The 22,220-nt window shown below is 41.2% G+C and overlaps 1 protein-coding gene across 1 annotated transcript in view; it reads left to right on the forward strand.

The window, feature by feature from the left end:
- CRK (CRK proto-oncogene, adaptor protein) overlaps positions 1 to 22,220 on the forward strand; it is a 57,109-nt gene that overhangs the window by 30,827 nt on the left and 4,062 nt on the right. Inside the window, exon 4 of the mRNA XM_078437576.2 lies at positions 7 to 216. The gene's annotated coding sequence lies outside the window, so the exon portion shown is untranslated. The remainder of the gene's footprint in view (positions 1 to 6; positions 217 to 22,220) is intronic.

Below are 22,220 nucleotides of genomic sequence, written 5' to 3' on the forward strand. Positions count from 1 at the left end.
ATGTAGGACCATGTGATTGACATCAGCCAACGGACTGTGTGCAGGAGTGTCTACGCCACGTTCGGGCCTGGCTTATACAAACCCCTACAGGTGCTCCTCCATGCTCACCATTTCCACCCGACTGGAATGGAGATGACACCCAGGGCAGAAAGTTCATCCCCCTGACCCCTAAATGACTGCATGTAGAAGGGCCTCTCCAGCTTCGTTACCAGCTAGGTAGGAAATAAGCTTTGTCCAACCATTATATGGGGGCACGTGGCTGGCTCAGTCGGTGGAGCATGGGACTCGATCTCAGGGTTGTGAGTTTGAGGCCCATGTTGGGAATAGAGATTACTTAAAAATAAAATCTTCAGGGGTACCTGGGGTGTGGCATCGGTCTCTGGGCTGAGCATGGAGCCTGCTTATGATTCTCACTCTCCCTCTCCCCCATTGGTGCTCTCTCTCTCTCTCTCTCTCTCAAATAAATTTAAAAAAATGAAAAAATCTTTAAAAAGAAAATAAAATCTTAAAAATATTTTTAATTTTTAAAAATAAATTTCGAAAATCAAGAAACCTGAGGCGCCTGAGTGGCTCAGTCGGTTAAGTGTCCAACTTCAGCTCAGGTCATGATCTTGCGGTTTGTGGGTTCGAGCTCCATGTCGGGCTCTGTGCTGACAGCTCAGAGCCTGGAGCCTGCTTCAGATTCTGTGTCTCCATCTGTCTCTACCCCTTCTCTGCTTGCGCTCTGTCTCTCAAAAATAAATAAACATTAAAAATAATTCTTTTTTAAAAACCCATTTTATGTTTTAAGATCAAATAGTTGTAGCAGTTAGCCTACTCTAATACAAAGGAGTTGAATTGGATAGCTGAGAGGCTAACCAGCTGGCAGGCTGTTACGACTGTATGATGCCAAAACTTTGTAGAAATTGGTCTAAGTATGTCCCATGCAATACCTGAAATTGAAATTTAACTGAGCGGGGCGCCTGGGTGGCTCAGTCGGTTAAGCGTTCGGCTTTTGGTCTCGACTCTGGTCATGATGTCACGGTTTGCGAGTTTGAGCCCCGCTGACAGTGCAGAGCCTGTTTGGGATTCTCTCTCCCTGCCTCTTTCTCTGGCCCTCCCCTGCTTGTACCTCCTTTCTCTCTCAAAATAAATAAATAAACTTAAAAATTAAAAAAAAAATTTAACTGAGCATCCGTATTTTCATTTGCTAAACCTGGCAATTCTATCCCCGGCTGCCCTTTAAAAGAGAAACACTGTGCCGGGCTGCTGCTCTTTCCTCAAGGGGTATTGCATTCCTTCCAAAGCATGAACAATCTGTACCTGGACATCTGGGGCCAACCCACTCATACCATACTTCACATTCTTGTCATTTTGCTAATTGCCCCAAGTGTAAGTCCCCCAGTCACCCTTCATTTTGTTCCTGGCATCCTCAAGCTGTGCCGAGTCTTCTCTGAACATACGTGCCCCGTTTTGGACTTCACTCCATCTTTGAAGGTCTTGCCATCCTGTTCTGCCCCTTACCCACTTTACTGTCATCAACCAACCTTCCTCTCATTTTTTTTTAATTTTTAATGTTTATTTATTTTTGAGAGAGAGCGTGAGTGGGAGAGGGGCAGTGAGAGAGAGGGAGACACAGAATCCAAAGCAGGCTCTAGGCTCTGAGCTGTCAGCACAGAACCCCACACGGGGCTCGAATTCACGAACCGCGAGATCATGACTTGAGCCAAAGTCAAACGCTTAACTGACTGAGCCACCCAGGTGGCTCATTTATGAAAGGTTTACCTTCCTCTCATTTATGAAAGGTTTTGACATCTGGCCTGCTGTCATCTGGGGTGACCCATCCATCACCTTGGCCTCTCTCTCTCTCTTTTTTTTTTCGAGTACTTCAAATTCATTATCTTGTACTTTTACATCCTGGGATCCTAGACATTTTACTCTCTGACCACTACCTTCTAGGCTTCCGGTTCTCTCACTTTTCCCAAAGCTCTCTTCTTCCCTTCCTCCTCTAGTCCCTAAACTCCTCAACTATCAGATACCTCCTATCTTTTTTTTTTTTTCAAGTTAGATAATGAGCAAATATATAAAATATTGTCTGTCAGGTCTTAGATATATCCAACTGCCTACTAGACATCTCCATTTGGATGTGCTGAAGGCACCTCAGACTTAACATATTCTAAACTGAATTCTTCATCTCTTCCCCTATTTTTTTTTAAGATTTTATTTTTAAGTAATCTCTATACCCAATGTGGGGCTCAAACTTATAACCCTGAGATCAAGAGTTGCAGGCTCCAGGGGCACCTGGGTGGCTCATTTGGTTAAGCATCCAACTTCGGCTTGGGTCATAATCTCATGGTTCGTGAGTTCGAGCCTCATATCAGGTTCTGTATGGACAGTACAGAGCCTGCCTGGGATTCTCTCTCTCCCTCTCTCTGCTCCTCCCCCACTTGCTCTCTCTCCCTCCCCTACTTTCTCTCTCTCTCTCAAAATAAATAAACTTAAAAAACAAAAAAAAGAGTTACATGCTCCACCAACTGAACTGGACACAGTTGCCCCTTCTGTTCCCCTGTTCCTCACCCACATTCTTAACCTCAATTCTATCACCATTTGGCCAAGCCAAAAATCTGGGACCACCCTTTATTCCTTCCTCTCGTTCATCATCCCATTTCTAGTCAGTTACGGAATCTTAACTCCTAAGCATCTATAATATCAGTCCACTTAACTTCATCCCCACTACTGCTACCTTAGTTCAAACTGCCACGTTCTGTCATCTAGATGACCGCAACAGCCGCCTAAATGGTCTCCTGCCTCTAGTTTCAACCCCTCCAGTCCCTCTGTCACATTGCAGTCCTAGTGAGCTTCCTACATTCATATTATATTAGATTATATTCCCCTGCAGCAGATAGCTAAACTCTCTGTAAAGGCGGGTAGAGCTCTTTGTGTTCTAGTTCCTGCTTCTCTCTCCAGCCCTGCCTCTCCTTGCTCTCCCTCCTGTACTCTGGGCTCTAGCCACACTGAATTTCTTGACCTTTCTTTACCTGACCCTCCTCTGTGCCCCTCCAGGCTTTTGTGTACAGTCTATACCTCTCTCTGACTCACTTTCTCTCTCACCTTCAATTACTAGTCTTATCTGACTAGTTATCTTATCTGACTAGTTAGGTGTCTGTCCCAGGTCCTTTGTTGGCAATATGTATTTACATTTGTAGCATCACACTGAACTGAAACTACCTGTACGTGCCTGATGCATAACCAAGGTGGCTCATTGGTGTATTTCAGTACCCAGCTCTGCTTGTACACACAACAGATACCCAATGGTATCTTGTACACACCCAGATACCATTATTTTGGACAAAATAATGGAAAGCAGGATAGGCCAGAGGTCATCAAAAGCCAAGTGGGAGCAGCGGGTAGTAATAATCCAATGGACGTTAAGAAAGTTACCGTATCAGTTAGCTTTTGCTGCAAAGTAAACCATGTCAATACTTAGTGGCTTAAAACAACAATCACTTATTTATCTTATAGTTCTGCAGTGTAGGTTGGCTCAGCTGGACTGTTCTGTTCTGCTCAGGTTCTATAAAAAAAATTTTTTTTTAACATTTATTTATTTTTGAAAGAGAGAGATAGAATGCGAGCAGGGGAGGGGCAGAGAGAGAGAGGGAGACACAGAATCCGGAGCAGGCTCCAGGCTCTGAACTGTCAGCACAGAGCCCTATGCAGGGCTCAAACCCACGAACCGTGAATGTGGGGCTCAAACCCAGGAACCATGAGATTATGACCTGACCCGAAGTCAGACATTTAATCAACTGAGTCCCCCATGCGCCCCTGGTCTGCTCAGCTTCTGACTGACTGGGGGCTGACCGGTCTTAGATGGCCCTCAGCTGACACAGTTTATCTCTGCTTTGTGTGACCTTCCATCCTCCAGCAGGGTAGTCTGGACCGGGTCTCATAGCTACTGACAATTCCAAAAGAACAGGAAGAATCCTATGGAGGCTCTTAAGGCCTAACCTTAGAACTGACACAATATCAACTCCACCGCATTCTATCGATCAAAGGGAGTCTCAAGGCCAGCCAGGTTTCAAGGAGTGAGGAAATAGACTCCCCCTCTTGATGAGCTGAGCTGTAAATACATCAAGAGTTGCATGTGCTATAGACTGAGCCAGCCAGGTGCCCCATAGTGTTTATTTTTTAATAGCTTGCCTTTATTTTATTTTACAAAAATAAAATAAATAAAAATATTTATTTCTTTAAGTAATCTCTACAGTCAACATCGGGCTTGAGCTCATGACCCCAAGATCAAGAGTCACACGTTCAAACAACTGAGCCGGCCAGGCGCCCCAAGCATGATTTTTAGCACCTGCCAAAGTGGGTGTTTGGAACTGGGCCTTGGGAACTGTTTAAGAAGAAAGGCCCATGGAAAAAGATTACTGGGAATGAAAAGACTCTGACAGCAGGCTTCTTAACGTCAGGGGTTGTGCCCATTTTATTCGCTTTTATCTGTAGCACCTCACATAATTACCACACGGGAAACACTCAGCAAATGTTTGTCAAATGACTAATAGTAAACTTCTATTTACTACTGTAAAGGAGAACCAAATGTCTAGTCTTATTAGCAGTGCTGCTGCATGTGAATATACAAGTTAGGCCCTAACGAAGGACTTGTGGGGCACAGAGGAGTGGAGTTGAAATCCAATCTGTGCTCTGATGGCCAAGATTCAGGCCTGGCTCCTGGCTTTGCCTGCCTGCAGGGGGCATAGTTTTAAGTTCAAACATAGCAGCCTTTTGCCTGCTAAGCAGCAAGCCTTTAAGACTGTGTGTTGGAGGGGGACCTATTTTACAAATCTTACAACAGTTCTTCTGGGCAAGCCCAGCCAGCCCTGGTAATCTAGGGGAGCACAGAGCTGGCTACTGAGGGATACAAGACGACACAAAATGCACAACGCAAGGAAATTAAGCATAAAACTAGAGACACTGTTCTTAAAAATTGATCAACATTGGGGTGCCTGGGTGGCTCAGTCGGTTAAGTGTCCAACTCTTGATTTCAGCTCAGGTTATGATCTCAGGGCTCATGAGATCGAGCCCCGTGCCTTGGGATTCTTTCTTGGGATTCTTTCTCCCTCTTTCTTTCAGGCCCTCCTCCGCTTGTGTGCATGTGTGCACACATACACAAAATAAATAAAAAAGCTTTAAAAAATATTTAAAAAGGGTCACCTGGGTGGCTCAGTCAATTAAGCATCCAACTCTTGATTTCGGCTTACGTCATGATCTCACGGTTTGTATGTTGGGCTCTGCGCTGACAGCATGGAGCTCACTTGGGACTTGCTCTCTCCTGTCTCTGCCCCTCCCTGACTCGTGTTTTCTCTCTGTTTGTCAAAATAAATAAATAAACTTAAGAAATTTTTTTAGAAATTAATCAACGTCAACGAATGAGGGATTGAGAGAAACAGGAGCAAGGGAAGGAAAAAGGCATAGTGAGGTTAAAATGTCTGAACCAGGGGTGCCTGGGTGGCTCAGTCGGTTGAGCGTCCGACTTCGGCTCAGGACATGATCTCACAGTGTGTGAGTTCGAGCCCTGCATTGGGCTCTGTGCTGACAGCTGGGAGCCTGGAGCCTGCTTCCGATTCTGTGTCTCCCTCTCTCTCTGCCCCTCCCCTGCTCATGCTCTGTCTCTCTCTGTCTCAAAAATAAATAAAAACATTACAAAAATTTTTTTTATAAATAAAATGTCTGAACCGAATTCTGAAACCGACTGAGAGTTAACAGAGACGAAAACAGTGGAGCACACAAACATGATTTGTTTTTATATAGGGTGAATCTATGAGACAGAAAATAGATTAATGGTTGCCCGGGGCTGGGAGAAGGAATGGGGACTGACTGTAAATGGGCTCAAAGTTTCATTTCAGCATGATGGAAGTGTTCTAAAATTAGACTGTGGCAACAGCTACATAACTCTGTTAACACACTGAAATTAATTGAATTTTACGCTGAAAACTAATGGATTTTATGGTGTGTATATTATATCTCAGTAAAGCGCTTTGAAAATATTTGTCTCCAATAAAAATAAACAAACAAATAAATAAATAAAAATATCTGTCTCAGCAAGAGATAACAAATGTTGGGGTGCCTAGGCTGGCTTAGTGCAGCATGCAATTCTTGATCTCGGGGTTACGAGTGCAAGCCCCACATTAGGTGTAGAGATTACTCACAAACACACAAATAGGGGCACCTGGGTGGCTCAGTTGGTTGAGCATTCGACATCAGCTCAGGTCATGATATCACCGTTTGTGAGTTCAAGCCCCACTTTGGGATTGCTGATGTCAGTGTGGAGCCTGCTTCGAATCTTCTGTTCCCCTCTCCCTCAGTCCCTCCCCCGCCTGCGTGCATGCTCTCTCTCAAAAATAAATAAAACATTAAAAAATTTTTTATAAAACAAATTTTAAAAATACATAAATAAAATCTTTTTTTTTAATTGCTGTCCAGATTTTTTTTTTAAGTTTATTCATTTATTTTGAGAGAGAGAGAAAGCACATGTTGGGAGGGACAGAGAAAGAGAGAACCCCACGCAGGCTCCTCACTGTCAGCACAGGAGCCTGATGTGGGGCTTGAACCCATGAACTGCAAGATCATGATCTGAGCTGAAATCAATGCTCAATGACTGAGCCACCCAGGTGCCCCCATAAAAAATTTTTTTTTTAAAGAAAAGAAAAGAAATGAGTGTTGGTGAAGATGTAGAAACACAGATCCCTCCTGCACTCTTGGTAGGAATGTAAATTCGTGCAGCCACTGTGGAAAACAGTATGGAGTTTCCTCAAAAAAATTAAAAATGGAAGGACACCTGGCTGGCTCCGTCAGTGGAGCATGCAACTCTTGACCTCAGGGCTGTGAGTTTGAGTTTTACATAAATAAAATCTTTAAAAAAAATTCAAACTAGGGGTGCCTGGGTGGCTCAGTCCGTTAACCATCTGCCTTCAGCTCAGGTCATGATCTCGTGGTTTGTGAATTCAAGCCCCGTGTGGGGCTCTGTGCTGACAGCTCAGAGCCTAGAGCCTGTTTCAGATTCTGTGTCTCCTTCTCTCTCTACCCCTCTCCTACTTGCACTCTGTCTCTCTCTCAAAAATAAGTAAACACTAAAAAAATTAAAACAGAAATACCATATGATCCAGTAATTCCATTACTCACTATATACCCCTCAAAATGAAAAAACTAATTTGAAAAGATATACACACCCCTATGTTTATGGCAGCATCATTTGCAATAGCCAGTATATGGAAGCAGCCCAAGTGTCCATCAGTAGATGAATGGATAAAGAAGATGTGGTGTATACATACACCGTGGAATATTACTCAGCCATAAAAAAGAATGAGATCTTGCCATTTGTGACATATATGGATAGAGTGTATTGTGCTAAGGGTAATAAGTCAGGCAGAGAAAGACAAAGATTTCACTTATATATGGAATCTAAAAAACAAATCAACGAACAAAAAAAACAGACTTTTTTGTTTGTTTTAGAGAGACAGAGAGCAGGGGAGAGGGGCAGAGGGAGAGAGAGGATAATCTTTTTTTTTGAGTGTACACTGTATTTTATTATTTTATATTTATTAACTAATACATGCTTATGATAAAAAATAGTAATACGTGAAGGGATGAAAAGTCCACCAGTTATGTGATTACACAAGGAAAACCACTGTTAATATTTGCTATACATTTTCTGGTATGTGGAGAGAGAGGAGAATCTCCAGCAGGCTCCATGCACAGCACAGAGCCGACATGGGACTCAACCCACGACCCAGGGATCATGACCTGAGCTGAAATCAAGAGTCGGATGCTCAACCGACTGAGCCACCCAGGTGCCCCCCGAAACACATTTTTAAATACATAAAACAAACGGGTAGTTGCCAGAGGAGAGGAGGGTAGGGACAAAATAGGTGAAGGGGATTAAGAAATACAAACTTCAAAAAAAAAAAAAAAGAGATACAAACTTCCAGTAATAAACGAAATGTCATGATAATGAAAAGTACAGCATGGGCAGTATAGTAAATAATGTTGTAATAACACAGTACGGTGACAGATTGTGATTAACGCCCACTGCGGTGAGCAATGAATAATGCATTGTCAAATCACTACGTTGCATACCTGAAACTAATATAACATTGGTGGGGTTTTTTTGTGGTTGTCTTTTTACTAACATAACATTGTACGTTGTATAACAATTATATTTCAACGAAAAAGAAAAATTTAAAAAACAGAAAACATTGTTCTGAGTATGATAAAAGTATTTGTCTCTTATCAGTGATAGCCACACTAAAAGTGAATAGGACATTGTGTGTCACCGATGTGATACAACAGGAAGCTCATAGCAAGCACCACCTCTGAGGCATTCAAATTAAAAAAAAAAAAAAAAAAAAAAAAAAGGACCTTACTCTAATCCAGCTATCAGTTTACAGGAAATATGAGGAATACAGGAATAAGTTAAATAACACCATAAGGAAGTGAGGACGTATCCAGGATGTGAGATATTCTATAAGACAAATGGCCCAGTTTCTCTCAAATAAATGGCATGAAAAAGAAGAAGGACAGGAAGGGATATCTGTTATGGATAAAGAGAGACTTAAGAGCTCTACTCACTGATGTATTGTGTGAATTTAGTTTGTATCCTGATTCAGGTATACCAATTGGAAAAAAAAAAAAAAAAGCATTTGAGACAACCATGGGAAATTGACCACGGACTGAATATTCAATGATATTAAAAAAATGAATGAGGAGCACCTGGCTGGCTCAGTCAGTAGAGTATGCAACCCTTGATCTCTGGGTTGTGAGTTTGAGCCCAGCGTTGGGTATAGAGGTTACTTAAAAAAAATAAAATCTTGAGGCACCTGGGTGGCTCAGTTAAGTGTCTGACTCTTGATTTTGGCTCAGGGCATAATTTCATGGTTTGGGGATTTGAGACCAGTGTCAGGCTCTGTGTTGACAGGGTGGAGCCTGCTTGGGATTCTCTCTCGTTCTCTCTCTCTGCCCTTCCTTCACTATCTCTCTCTCTCTCTCCCCCTCTCTTTCTCTCTCCTTCAAAATAAATAATGAAGGGGCGCCTGGGTGGCTCAGTCGGTCGAGTGTCCGACTTCGGCCCAGGTCATGATCTCACGACTCATGAGTTCAAGCCCCACATCGGGCTCTGTGCTGACAGCTCAGAGCCTGGAGTCTGCTTTGGATTCTGTGTCCCTTCTCTCGCTGTGCCCCTCCCTCACTCATGCTCTGTCTCTCTCTTTCTCAAGAATAAATAAAACATAAATATATAAATATATATATGTCAAAATAAATAATGAAAACATTTAAAAAAAGAATTAAAGATTAATTGATGAACTTTTCAAAAAGTATAACTCACTCAATTTATTTGTAAATTTTATTACTAGTGAGAATGAATATATTTCTTTATTAACTCTTTGACTTTTCTCATGTATGAATTAGCAGGTTATACCCTTTTATTTTTTTTGTTTTTACTTACTTACTACTTTTAATTTAGAGAGAATGTGCATGCGCTAGCTTCCACACACCCATGTGGGGGAGGGGCAGAGGGAGAAGGTGAGGGAATCTTAAGCAGGCTCCACGCTCAGCTCAGAGCCCTAACATGGGGCAGGATCCCAGATCCTGAGATCATGACCTGAGCAGAAATCAAGAGTTGGATGCTCAGCTGATTGAGCTACCCAGGTGTCCCAGGTTATACCCCTTTCATATTTTATTTACTGCATTTACTCTTTATTCAAATAGTCCTTTTTTAAAAAATTTTTTTTAATGTTTATTTATTTTTGAGACAGAGAGAGACAGAGCGTGAACGGGGGAGGGTCAGAGAAAGAGGGAGACACAGAATCTGAAACAAGCTCCAGGCTCCAAGATGTCAGCACAGAGCCTGACGCGGGGCTCGAACTCACAGACTGCGAGATCATGACCTGAGCCAAAGTCAGACGCTCAACCGACTGAGCCACCCAGGCGCCCCTCAAATAGTCCATTTTTTTAATGTTTATTTTTGAAAGAGATAGAGAGAGAGAGTGAGGGGGGGGCCAGAGAGAGAGGGAGACACAGAATCGGAAGCAGGCTCCAGGCTCTGAGCTGTCAGCACAGAGCCCGATGAGGGCTTGAACCCATGAACCGTGAGATCATGACCTGAGCCAAAATCAGTTGCTTAACCAACTGAGCCACCCAGGATCCCCTTCAAATAGTCAATTTTTACTTTCAATGCTAAAAAACCTTCTTCCATTGATCTGACAGTTATTTGATTATATTTTATACTAATATTTATAGAAGTTGGTTCTTAACCTTACTTCATTAAATTTAAAAACTAATTGGTGAATGGCATAAAGTGTAGACCTAACTTATTTCTAATTTGCTACTGTCCTCAAACCACTTACAAGATAATCTTTTCTTCTTCCTAAATAATACAATCTTGTGAGGGTTGGAAGTGATAGATTTTACTAGTTATTTGGAGAATAGCAGAATCTTTTTTTTTTTTTTAACTGTATTTATTTTGGCGGGGGAGGGGCAGAGAGGGGGAAAGAGAAAGAATTCCAAGCAGGCCCTGCTATCAATGCTGACTGAACCCGATGGGGGGCTCCACCTCATGAATCTAGAGATCATGACCTGAGCTGAAATCAAGAGTCAGACACTCAACTGACTGAGCCACCCAGGTGCCCCGGAGGGTAGCAGAATCTTGAGTGAAATCAGCCACAAATGTAGAAGGACGTGATGTGGTGGATTGCTCATGTGCCCAAGCCTCTCTGGGCACCTGACCAAAGGGTTGAGGAGAGATGGCAGGATAGAGAGGAGGTGCCATGGAAGCCACCTCTACTCCCATCTTTCCGCACAATATAAACGTGGGTATTTTCCTGAGAGTCAATGGACCAGACAATAAGTTTCTGGGCTGAAACTACTTGCCTGTAACCTACCAAGAGGGGAAGCCCTTCGGAACCTTCCCAACAGGGTCACCTGGGTGGCTCAGTCCATTGAGCATCTGATGCTTGATTTTGGCTCAGGTCCTGATCCCAGGGCCATGGGATCCAGCCCCGTGCCCAGCTCTCTGCGCTGAGCATGGAGCCTGCTTGGGATTCTCTCTCTCTCTCTCTCTCTCTCTCTCTCTCTCTCTCTCTTCCTTTGCCCCTCTACCTTGCTTGCACTCTCTCTCTCTCCTAAAAAAAAAAAATGATAATTAAAACAACAAAAAAAAGAATACTCCCAACATATTTACACAGGTGTCCTGAAGAGAGCCAGTCACGGGCTGCCTGCCATATGTATATATAACTAAGAAATTATTCCAGCAATGTAAATATGAGTCCATTAGAAAATCTAATATAACCAACTATACGTACTCATTAAAGGAAAAAAAACCCATACTTTATAAAAATTGAGCCTGAAAAAGCATCCAGTATAAAGTAAAAACTTTTTTTTTATGATTATTTCCTTAAATAATTTCTATACCCAATGTGAGGCTCAAACTCACAACCCCGAGATCAAGACAGCATGCTCTACTGACTGAGCCAGCCAGGTGCCCCAACATTCACTTTTTAACTCAGTTTTTATTTATTTATTTAAAAAATATTTATTTATTTTTGGGGAGAGCACAAGTGGGAAAGGGGCAGATAGAAGCAGGCTCTGTGCTGACAGGCTGACAGCAGTGAGCCTGATGTGGGGCTTGAACTCACAAACTGTGAGATTATGACCTGCGCGGAAGTCGGATGCTCAACCGACTGAGCCACCCAGGTGCCCCTTAACTTAGTGTTTAATAAACAGTCTTACCAAATTAGAAGTAGAGGGATCTCTTTAACTTGATTTAAAAAAACGCCTATTTATCAAACCATTAGTAAACATTACTCTTAATGTGAAATATTAAATTCACCTTAAATATTAAGGTGAAATATTAGACATTCCCATTAAAATATGGAATTTAACAAATGCCCAATTTGATCCCATATTCAACATTTATCTGAAGCTACATAGATATGGAGAAATGAGAAGTAAATAGGAGCTATCTTACTGTAAAGGAAGACACAAAAATTTTATCTTTTTAAAATTTTTTAAAAAGTTTATTTATTTATTTTTGACACAGTGAGCAGGGAAGGGCCAGAGAGAGAGGAAGAGAGAGAATCCTAAGCAGACTCCACACTGTCAGCACGGAGCCCAATGTAGGGCTCGAACTCAAGAACCACCAGATCCTGACCTGAGCTGAAACCAAGAGACGCTTAACCGACTGAGCCACCCAGGTACCACGAAACAAAAATTTTAGTAGTTCACTCTGAAAACCCAAGCCAGGGGGAAAGAGAGAGGGAAAGCGAGAGGGAAAGCCAGGGTGGCTCAGTCGGTTAAGCCTCAGACTTCAGCTCAGGTCATGATCTCATGGTTCGTGGGTTTGAGCCCCACATCCAGCTCTGTGCTGACAGTGCAGAGCCTGCTTGGGATTCTCTCTGTCTCTCTCTCTCTCTGCCCCTCCCCCACTTGTTATCTCCTCTCTCTCTCTCCCTCTCTCTCTCAAAAATAAGTAAATAAACATTAAAAAAAAAGATTCCCAACTTTCCCCTAATTAATCTATAAATTCAGGGGAACCCCAATCAAAATCAAAATGGATCTTGGGAGGGGCGCCTAGGTGGCTCAGTAGGTTGAGCATCCAACTATTGAATTCAGTCTGGTCATGATCTCCCTGGGATCAAGCTGTGCGTCAGGCCAAGTGTAGAGCCTGTTTGGGATTCTCTCTCTCTCTTTCACTGTCTCCTTCTGCCCCTCTCCCCAACTTGTACACACTTTCTCTTCTCCCTCTCTAAAATAAAGAAAAAAATTCAAAACGGATCTTTCTTTTTTTAAATATTTATTTATTTTGAGACAGAGAAAGACAGAGCGCGAATAGGGGAGGCGCAGAGAGAGAGGGAGATGCAGAATCTGAAACAGGTTCCAGGCTCTGAGCTGTCAGCACAGAGCCCGACGTGGGGCTCGAACTCACGGACCGTGAGATCGTGACCTGAGCCGAAGTCAGACGCTTAACGGACTGAGCCACCCAGGCGCCCCTCAAAACGGATCTTGAGAGAATGTTTCAGGTTGATTCTCCAGTTCATCTGGGAGACTTATAATACAAAATGAGTGAAATTTTGAAAAAAATGTTTACTGTACCAACATGATATTGTGCTGTAAACCTATTGTAATAAATAATGTCATGTTGAAATAAGGATAGACAAACGAGCACCTGGCTGGCTTAGTTGGTAGCATGAGACTCTTGATCTTGGAGCTGTGAGTTCCAGTCCCATATCGGGTGTAGAGATTACTTACAAATTAACCTTTAGAAAATAATAATAATAACTTTTCCTTCTAGGGGAGCCTGGCTGGCTCAGTCGATAGAGCATGCAACTCTTAATCTTGGGGTCGTGAGTTAGAGCCCTACATTGGGTGTAGAGATTGCTTATAAATAAATAAATAAATAAACAAACAAACAAACAAATAAATAAATAAAACAATTTTCTTTCCTAGAAATACCCTTATATGTATGTAAATATGTAAATATGTAAATACCCTTATATATATGTAAACATACCCATATATATATATATATATATATATATATATGTAAATAAATAAAGGGGTTTGTTACAGTATTATTTGTAACAGCAGTAATTTAAAAAAATTTTTTTAAATGTTTATTTACTTTTGAGGGGTGGGGAAGAGGCAGGGCCAAGAAAGAAAGAGAGACACAGAATCTGAAATAGGCTCCGGGCTCTGAGCTGTGAGCACAGAGCCCAATTCGGGGCTCGAGCTCACAAACCACGAAATCATAGTCAGATGGTTAACTGACTGAGACACCCAGGTGCCCCTGTAACAGCAATAAATTTTAAAGAGCTTAGATATTTATCAGTAGAAGATTGATTAAATAATGTAACACCCATACAAGAGAATATCATAGGTGTTAAAAAGAGAAAAGTAGCTTTATAGGTACTATTGAAAAAATATTCTTGAAGGGCACCATGCTGGCTCAGTCAGTGTTGCACACAACTCTTGATGTCAAGGTGGTGAGTTTGAGCCCCATGTTGGGCATACAGTTTACAAAAAAAAAAAAAAAAGGTATGTGTGTATATATATCATATATATTTATATATTGAATGGAAAAAGCAGTCTGAGTCTGCAGAACAATATTATGGCAGAAAGTAATTTTTATTTCTTTTGGTTCACTTATTTATTTATTTATTTATTTTTGTTTCTAAGTAGGCTCCATGCCCAGTCGGAGTCCAACAAGGGCCTTGAACTCCCCACCCTGAGATCAAGACCTAAGCTGAGATCAAGAGTCGGAGGCTTAACCAACTGAGCCACCCAGGTGCCCTCACCTTTCTACTCTTTAAAAGTAGTACGTAATCCAGGGCACTTGGGTGGTGCACTGTCAGGACGGAGCCTACTTGTGATTCTCTCCCTCTCTCTCTGACCTCCTCTGCTTGCACTCTCTCATTCTCTCAAAACAAATAAATTTCAAAAAGTTAAAAAAAATAAAAGCAATACATAATTAAAGATATTTATGAAAATACAACAAAAAATGAAAGCAAAAGCTGAAAATAAAACACCTGTAATCCCTAAAAAACTGATTTTAACCTTCTTGGGGCACCTGGGGGGCTCAGTCGGTTAAGCGTCCGACTTCGGCTCAGGTCATGATTTTGTGGTTTGTGAGTTCCAGCCCTATGTTGGACTCTGTGCTGACAACTCAGAGCCTGGAGACTGCTTCAGATTCTGTGTCTCTGTCTCCCTCTGCCCCTCCCCAGCTGGCGTTCTCTCTCTCTCTCTCTCAAAAATAATTAAACGTAAAAAAATTTTTTTAATGTTTTTAAATTTATTTTGGAGACAGAGAGAGACAGAGCCTGAGCAGGGGAGGGGCAGAGAGAGAGGGAGACACAGAATCTGAAGCAGGCTCCAGGCTCCTAGCTGTCAGCACAGAGCCCGACGCTGGGCTGGAACTCACAAACCACGAGATCATGACCTGAGCCAAAGTCGGATGCTTAACCGACTGAGCCATCCAGGTGCCCCTATACATAAAAATTTTTTTAAAAACTGATTTCAACATTCTATTAGTGTATTTTTATTGTTTTCTAAATATAATTGTATTTTTAACAATGCGATGATACTAAATATGTGATTTCATTGCTTTTATACTTAATCCTACATTGTGAGAGTTTTTCATGGGTATCTTCATAAATTTTATATTGTAAATTAAAAAAAATTAATTTTTAAAAATTAAATTGTAAATTTTAAGGTAGTACACACATTTAAAAAATTTAAACAAATTTTAAAAAGTTCAAAATAAAATAATTAGCCTATTTTTACAAGTAAAAACACAATGTTAACTTAAAAAAAAACAAAACAACTAAACTGCAAGCTCCCGGAGGCAATGACTAATCATATTTTTTAATGTCCTATTTCCTTCTTGTAGTGCTTAGCACACTGCCATGTATGGATACACTACTCAAGACAAGTCAAGTGAGGTCTTGTTTCCATTAAAGGAAATATTTCAATAAAGTTGGGAGACTCATACTTAAGGGTGTGATTTAATGACCTGGTGATTGTTTTAAAGGATTTTCAATGGAGTATGAAGTATCCGTTAACACAGCAGCTGTGTGAAGTTCAGTATTACACTCTGAGAACCACCTCAATACAGCACCATGATTTTCTGTAAGTATTAATCTCTCCACCCAAGATAGTGCTTGAACTCCTCATCCTGAAATCAAGAGTCACATGCTTTACTGGGGCGCCTGAGCGGTTGGCTCAGTTGGTTGAGAGTCCAACTCTAGGTTTCAGCTCAGGTCATGATCTCAGGGAATCGTGAGACTGAGACCCAACAGGACTCTGTGCTGACAGCACGAAGCCTGCATGGGATTCTCTTTTCCCCTCTTTTTGCCCCTGCCCCTCCCCTGCATTCTCTCTCTCTTTCAAATAAATAAATAAACATTAAAAAAAAAGTCATATGCCCTACCAACTGAGCTAGCCAGGCGCCCCCATGCATGCACCATGATTTTTTTATATCTGTTTTGTATATATAGTCCCAGATGCTATATCAAAAATGTTTCTCCTTTTTTTTTTTTTTTTGACATAGTACTGGAAGTCCTAACCACAGCAATCAAACAAAAACAAAAAAACCAAAAACAAACAAATTAAAAAAAAGAAAAAGAAAAAGAAATGAAAGGCATCCAAAGTAGTAAGGAAAAAGTAAAACTCACTATTTTTTTTTTAAATTTTCTTTAATGTTTTATTATTTTTGAGACAGAGAGAGACAGAGCATGAACAGGGGAGGGTTAGAGAGAGGGAGACACAGAATCTGAAACAGGTTCCAGGCTCTGAGCTGTCAGCACAGAGCCCGATGTGGGGCTCGAACTCACGAGCCGTGAGATCATGACCTGAGCCACCCAGGTGCCCCCTATTTATTTATTTATTCTGAGAGAGAGAGAGAGAGAGAGAAAACACATGAACCAGTGGGGGAGGGGCAGAGAGAGGGACAGAGGATCCAAAGTGGGCTCCGTGCTGACAGCGAAGAGCCTGGTGTGAGCCTGAAACTCACAAACCAGGGGAGCACGACCTGAGCCAAAGTCGGATGCCCAACCGAGTCACCCAGGTGCCCCTTCACATTCTACCTTTAAACTTTCATTATTTTCAGAAGACATGATACTGTATATATAGAAAACCCTAAAAACTCCACCAACAACTACTAAAACTGATAAATGAATTCAGTAAGGTCACACATAGGACACAAAATCAATATACAGAAATCCATTGCATTCTCCACACTAATAATGAAGTAGTAGAAAGACAAATTAGGAAAATAATACCATGTATAATTGCGTCAAAAGTAATAAAATACCTAGGAATAAACCGAACCAAGGAGGTGAAAAACTTTGTACTCTGAAGATCATGAAACATAGATGAAAGAAATTGAAGATGATACAAACAAATGGAAAGACATTCCATGCTCATGGGTTGGAAGAACAAATATTGTTAAAATGTCCATGCTACCCAAAGCATTCTACAGATTTAATGCAATCCCTATCAAAATGGCGACAGTATTTTTCACTGAACTGGAACAAATAATCCTAAATTTGTATGGAACCACAAAAGACCCCGGAGAGCCAAAGCAATCTTGAGAAAGAAGAGCAAAGGTGGAGGTATCACAATCCAGATTTCAAGATACACTACAAGACTGTAGTAATCAATCCAGATTTCAAGATACACTACAAGACTGTACTAATCAAAATAGAATGGTACTGGCACAAAAATAGGCACATATATCAATGGAACAGAATAGAGAGTCCAGTAACAAACCGTGATTATATGGTCAATTAATCTTTGACAATGGAGACAAGAATATTCAGTGGGAAAAAAACAGTCCCTTCAACAAATGGTGTTGGGAAAGTTAGAGAAACATGCAAAAGAATGAAACTGGATCACTTTCTAACACCATAAACAAAAATAAATCCAAAATGGATTAAAGAACTAAATGTAAGACCTGAAACCATTTAAAAAATGTGAGACCTTAAAAAAAAAGTGAGATCTAAAACCATAAAAATCCTTTTTTTAAAAAGTTTACTTATTCATTTTGGGGGTGGGGTGGGGTGGGCAGAGAGAGAGAGAGAGAGAGAGAGAAAGAGAATCCTGAGCAGGCTCTATCCTACAATCCTGGGATCATGACCTGAGCTGAAATCAAGAGCCAGATGCTCAGCTGACTGAGCCACCCAGGAGCCCCTATGCCCCTAAAATCATAAAATCCTAGTAAAAGATCATAGGTGGTAATTTATCTGACATTGGCCGTAGCAACATTTTTCTGGATATGTCTCCTGAAGCAAGGGAAACAAAAGCAAAAGTGAACTATTGGAACTACATCAAAAATTGGTCTGCACAGCAACCAACCATCAAAATGAAATAACAATCTATTGAATGGGATAAGATATTTGCAAATGGCATACCCAATAAAGGGTTAGTATCCAAAACACAGAAAGAACTTGTACCAACTCAACACCCAAACATCCCAAATAATCCAATAAAAAAATGGGCAGAAGACATTAACACACATTTCTCCAAAGAAGACAGGTGGCCAACAGCCACATGAAAGGATGCTCAACATCATTCATCATCAGGGAAACCACAATGAGATATCGCCTCACCCTTGTCAGAATGCCTAAAATAAAAACACGAGAAACAAGTGTCGGTGAGGATGAGGAGAAAAAGGAACTCTCTTTCCCTGTTGGTGGGAATGCAAACTCGTGTAGCCACTGTGAAAAACAGTATGGAGCTTCCTCACAGAAATTAAAAATAGAACTACCATGTGATCCAGTAATTCCACTACTGGATATTTACCCAAGAATACCAAAACACTAATTCAAAAAGCTATATGCACCCCTTTGTTTATTGCGGCGATATTTACAATGGCCAAATTATGGAAGCAGCACAAGTGTTCGTCGATAGATGAATGACAAGATGTGGTATATATACCGGATGGAATATTATTCAGCCATAAAAATAATAAAATCTTGCCGTTTGTTACAACATGGATAGATCTAGAGAATATAATGAGAAGTAAAGTAACCAGTCAGAGAAAGACAAACACTATATGATCTCATTCATAGATGCAATTTAGGAAACAAAATTGTCTGTAGAGAACAAACTGAAGGTTACCAGAGGGGAGGTGGGTAGGGAGATGGGTGAAATAGGTAAAACGGATTAAGCATTAAGAGTACACTTACCAGGGGTGCCTGGGTGGCTCAGTCGGTTAAGTGTCTGACTTTGGCTCAGGTCATGATCTCATGGTTCGTGGGTTCAAGCCCCACATCGGGCTCTGTCTGCCAACAGCCTGGAGCCTGCTTCCGATTCTGTCTCCCTCCCTCTTTGCCCCTCCCCCCTCACACTGTCTCTCTCTCTCTCTCTCTCTCTCAAAAAGTGAATAAAAAATTAAAAAAGAAGAGTATACTTATCAAGGTGAGCACTGAGCTGTAACAATTGTTGAATCATTATATTGTACAACTGAAACTAATATAACCTTATATATTAACTATGCTGAAATTAAGTTTAAAAATATTTCTTTATATGTTTGTTACCTTGTCAATAATTTCTGTCTCTCTTAGTTCTGTTTGTTGAGAGGACAGGCAGTACAGTCAAAGAATCCATCTAGGTTTAAGATTTCCACCTTCTCAGCAGTTTCTTAGGAAGAGGCACCTTCAGATAGACTTCAGCCAGTCTTGGGAGACACTGCTCAGGAGAGAGTACCAAGTGGTGACAATGAAGTCCCCCCAAACCTCTGCATGTCCATGATAGCCCTGTAGCATCCTGGGAGCACAGCTGGCTTTGTAGGGTGAAAAAGGGGGGCCAATTGGCCACCCCTGTTGGCTACTATTTCTGTAAAATGACCACTCTCTATCTTTTCACTGCTTTTCTTCTCAAGAGAACCCCAAACTTACTGCTCTCACTTTCTTGCCTTCTTTATGCTTTAGTCAAATGCAGTGTGGCCTCCAACATCCTTTAGAAGCTGCTCTTGAAGGTCAGTAATGACCTAATTCCTATATCCAATGGATTTTCCTCATTGCTAATCTTTTTTTCCCAAAGTTTATGTATTTAGTAATCTGTACACCTAATGTGGGGCTCGAACTCACAACCCCAAGATCCAGAAGAGTCCATGTTCCATCAACTGAGCCAGCCAGGAGCCCCTATGCTGCTGTGGTAGGTTTGCTATTATTTTGTTGAAGAGGTTTGCATCTATTTATAAGACTTTGGTCTGTAGTTTTCTTGTAATGTCTTTGTCCAGATTTGGTATTAGAGAGCCAGGTAAAGCTGGTCTAACAAAATGAGGTAGGACGTGCTCTCTCAGCTAATTTTTCGGAAGAATTTCAAAGGGTTTGGTGTTAATTCTTTAAATGCTTGGCAGAAAAAAAAAAAAAAAGAAAAGAAAAGAAAAGAAAAAAAGGGGCATCCGGGTGGCTCAGTCAGTTGGGCGTCCGACTTCAGCTCAGGTCATGATTTCACACCTTGTGAGTTCAAGCCCCTCATCGGGCTCTGTGCTGACAGCCCAGAGCCTGGAGCCTGCTTCGGATTCTGTGTCTCCCTCTCTCTCTGCCCCTCCCCTGCTCATGCTCTGTCTCTCTCCTACAAAAATAAATAAACATTAAAAAAAATTTTTTTTTAAATGCTTGGCAGAATTCACCAGTGAAGGCATCTAGTCTTGGGATTTTATTTGTTGGAAGATTATTTTCTATTTCTTCTTGAGTCAGTTTTGGTAGTTTGCACGTAGTATGATCTGGTTCTACATACAATATTTCTTATACCAAATGTGTGGGTTCCCACACCAAGCAATTTTCCAATTATCTGTGGACACCAACTGGGTATCCTAAATTTTAATTCAATTCTGACACTACCCAGAGTTACTACAGACCCCGGGGACTGAGGTTAAGGGCTCAGTTCCATAGGACAGTTCCCCACTTCATTATTTAAAAAAATGTTTTTAATGTTTATTTATTTTTGAGAGAGGGAGGTGCCTGGGTCGCTCAGTTGGTTAAGCAGCCAACTTCGGCTCAGGTCATGATCTCACGGTTTGTGAGTTCGAGCCCCGCGTTGGGCTCTGTGCTAACAGGCTGACAGCTCGGAGCCTGGAGCCTGCTTCGGATTCTGTGTCTCTCCTTCTTTCTCTGTCCCTCCCCTTCTTGTGCTCTGTCTCTCTCTCTCTCTCTCTCTCTCTCAAAAATAAATAAACATTTAAAAAAAAAAACAAATAACAGAAGCTCTTCACAGGGATTATTTGGGAAGTTACAAGAGTTTTAGGAGCTCTGTTCAAGGAACTAAGGACAAAGGCCAAACATGTACTTTTTACTATATCATGATATCACATTATGTTTCTAGGAATTTGTCCATTTCATTTGTTATCCAGTTTATCGGCATAGCAGTGTTCATAATACAATCCTTCTTTCTGTAAGGTTTATAGTAATGTCCCTACTTTCATTTCTGATTTTAATTTTGAGACTTCTTTTCTTCTTAGCCAATCTAGTTTTTGTTATTTTCTATTTTATTTATGTCCACTTTAATCTTTATTCCGCTAATTTTCGGTTTAGTTGATTCTTCTTTTTGTAGTTCCTTAAGATGTACAGTTATTAATTTGAGATCTTCCTTTTTTTATTTTTTTATTTTTTTTTAAATTTTTTTAACGTTTATTTATTTTTGAGACAGAGAGAGACAGAGCATGAACAGGGGAGGGTCAGAGAGAGAGGGAGACACAGAATCTGAAACAGGCTCCAGGTTCTGAGCGGTCAGCACAGAGCCCGACGTGGGGCTCAAACTCACGGACCACGAGATCATGACCTGAGCTGAAGTCGGACGCTTAACCGACTGAGCCACCCAGGCGCCCCGAGATCTTCCTTTTTTTAAATGTTTATTTATTTTTGAAAGAGAGAGAGAGAGAGAGAGGGAGGGAGATAACGCGAATGGGGGAGGGGCAGAGAGCGAGGGGGACAGAAGATGGGAAGAAGTGGGCTCCACATTGATAGCAGCTAGCCCAACGCGGGGCTCAAACTCATGAACTGCGAGATCATGACCTGAGCTAAAGTCGGTTGCTCAACCCACCGAGCCACCCAGACACCCCAAAAGATCTTCCTTTTTTAATGTAGGCATTTACAGCTACAAATTTCCCTCTTAGCACTATTTTTAGTCATCTCATGTTTTGGTATACTGTGTGCTTGTTTTTATTCATCTCAAGGTATTTTTAAATTTCCCTGGTGATTTCTTCCTGGGCCATTAGTTATTTAAAAGTGTTATTTCAGGGGCGCCTGGGTGGCTCAGTCGGTTGAGTGTCTGACTCTTGATTTTGGCTCTGGTCATGAGCTCGTAGTTCTTGGGATTGAGCCCCCAATCTGGCTCTGCGCTGACAGCATGGGGCCTGCTTGGGATTCTCTCTCTCCCCCTCTCTCTGCCCCTCTGCTAAGCACATGCACTCTTTCTGTCTCTCAAAATAAATATATGAACTTAAAAAAAATATTTAAAGTGTTACTTCATTTCCACATATTTGTTAATTTTCCAGTTTTCTTTTTATTATTGATTTTTAGTTTCATTCCATTGTGATAGGAAAAGATATTTTGTATGATTGCATTCTTTTAACTTTTTTTTTAAGTTTATATATTTCTTTTTGAGAAAGAGAGAGAGAGAGAGAGAGAGAGAGAGAGCACCCGTAGGGTAGGAGCAGAGAGAAGGAGAAACAGAATCCCAAGCAGTTTCCG

This window comes from Panthera onca, chromosome E1 (genome assembly GCF_046562875.1).
Source record: "Panthera onca isolate mPanOnc1 chromosome E1, mPanOnc1 haplotype 2, whole genome shotgun sequence".
Classification (NCBI taxonomy): Eukaryota; Metazoa; Chordata; class Mammalia; order Carnivora; family Felidae; genus Panthera; species Panthera onca.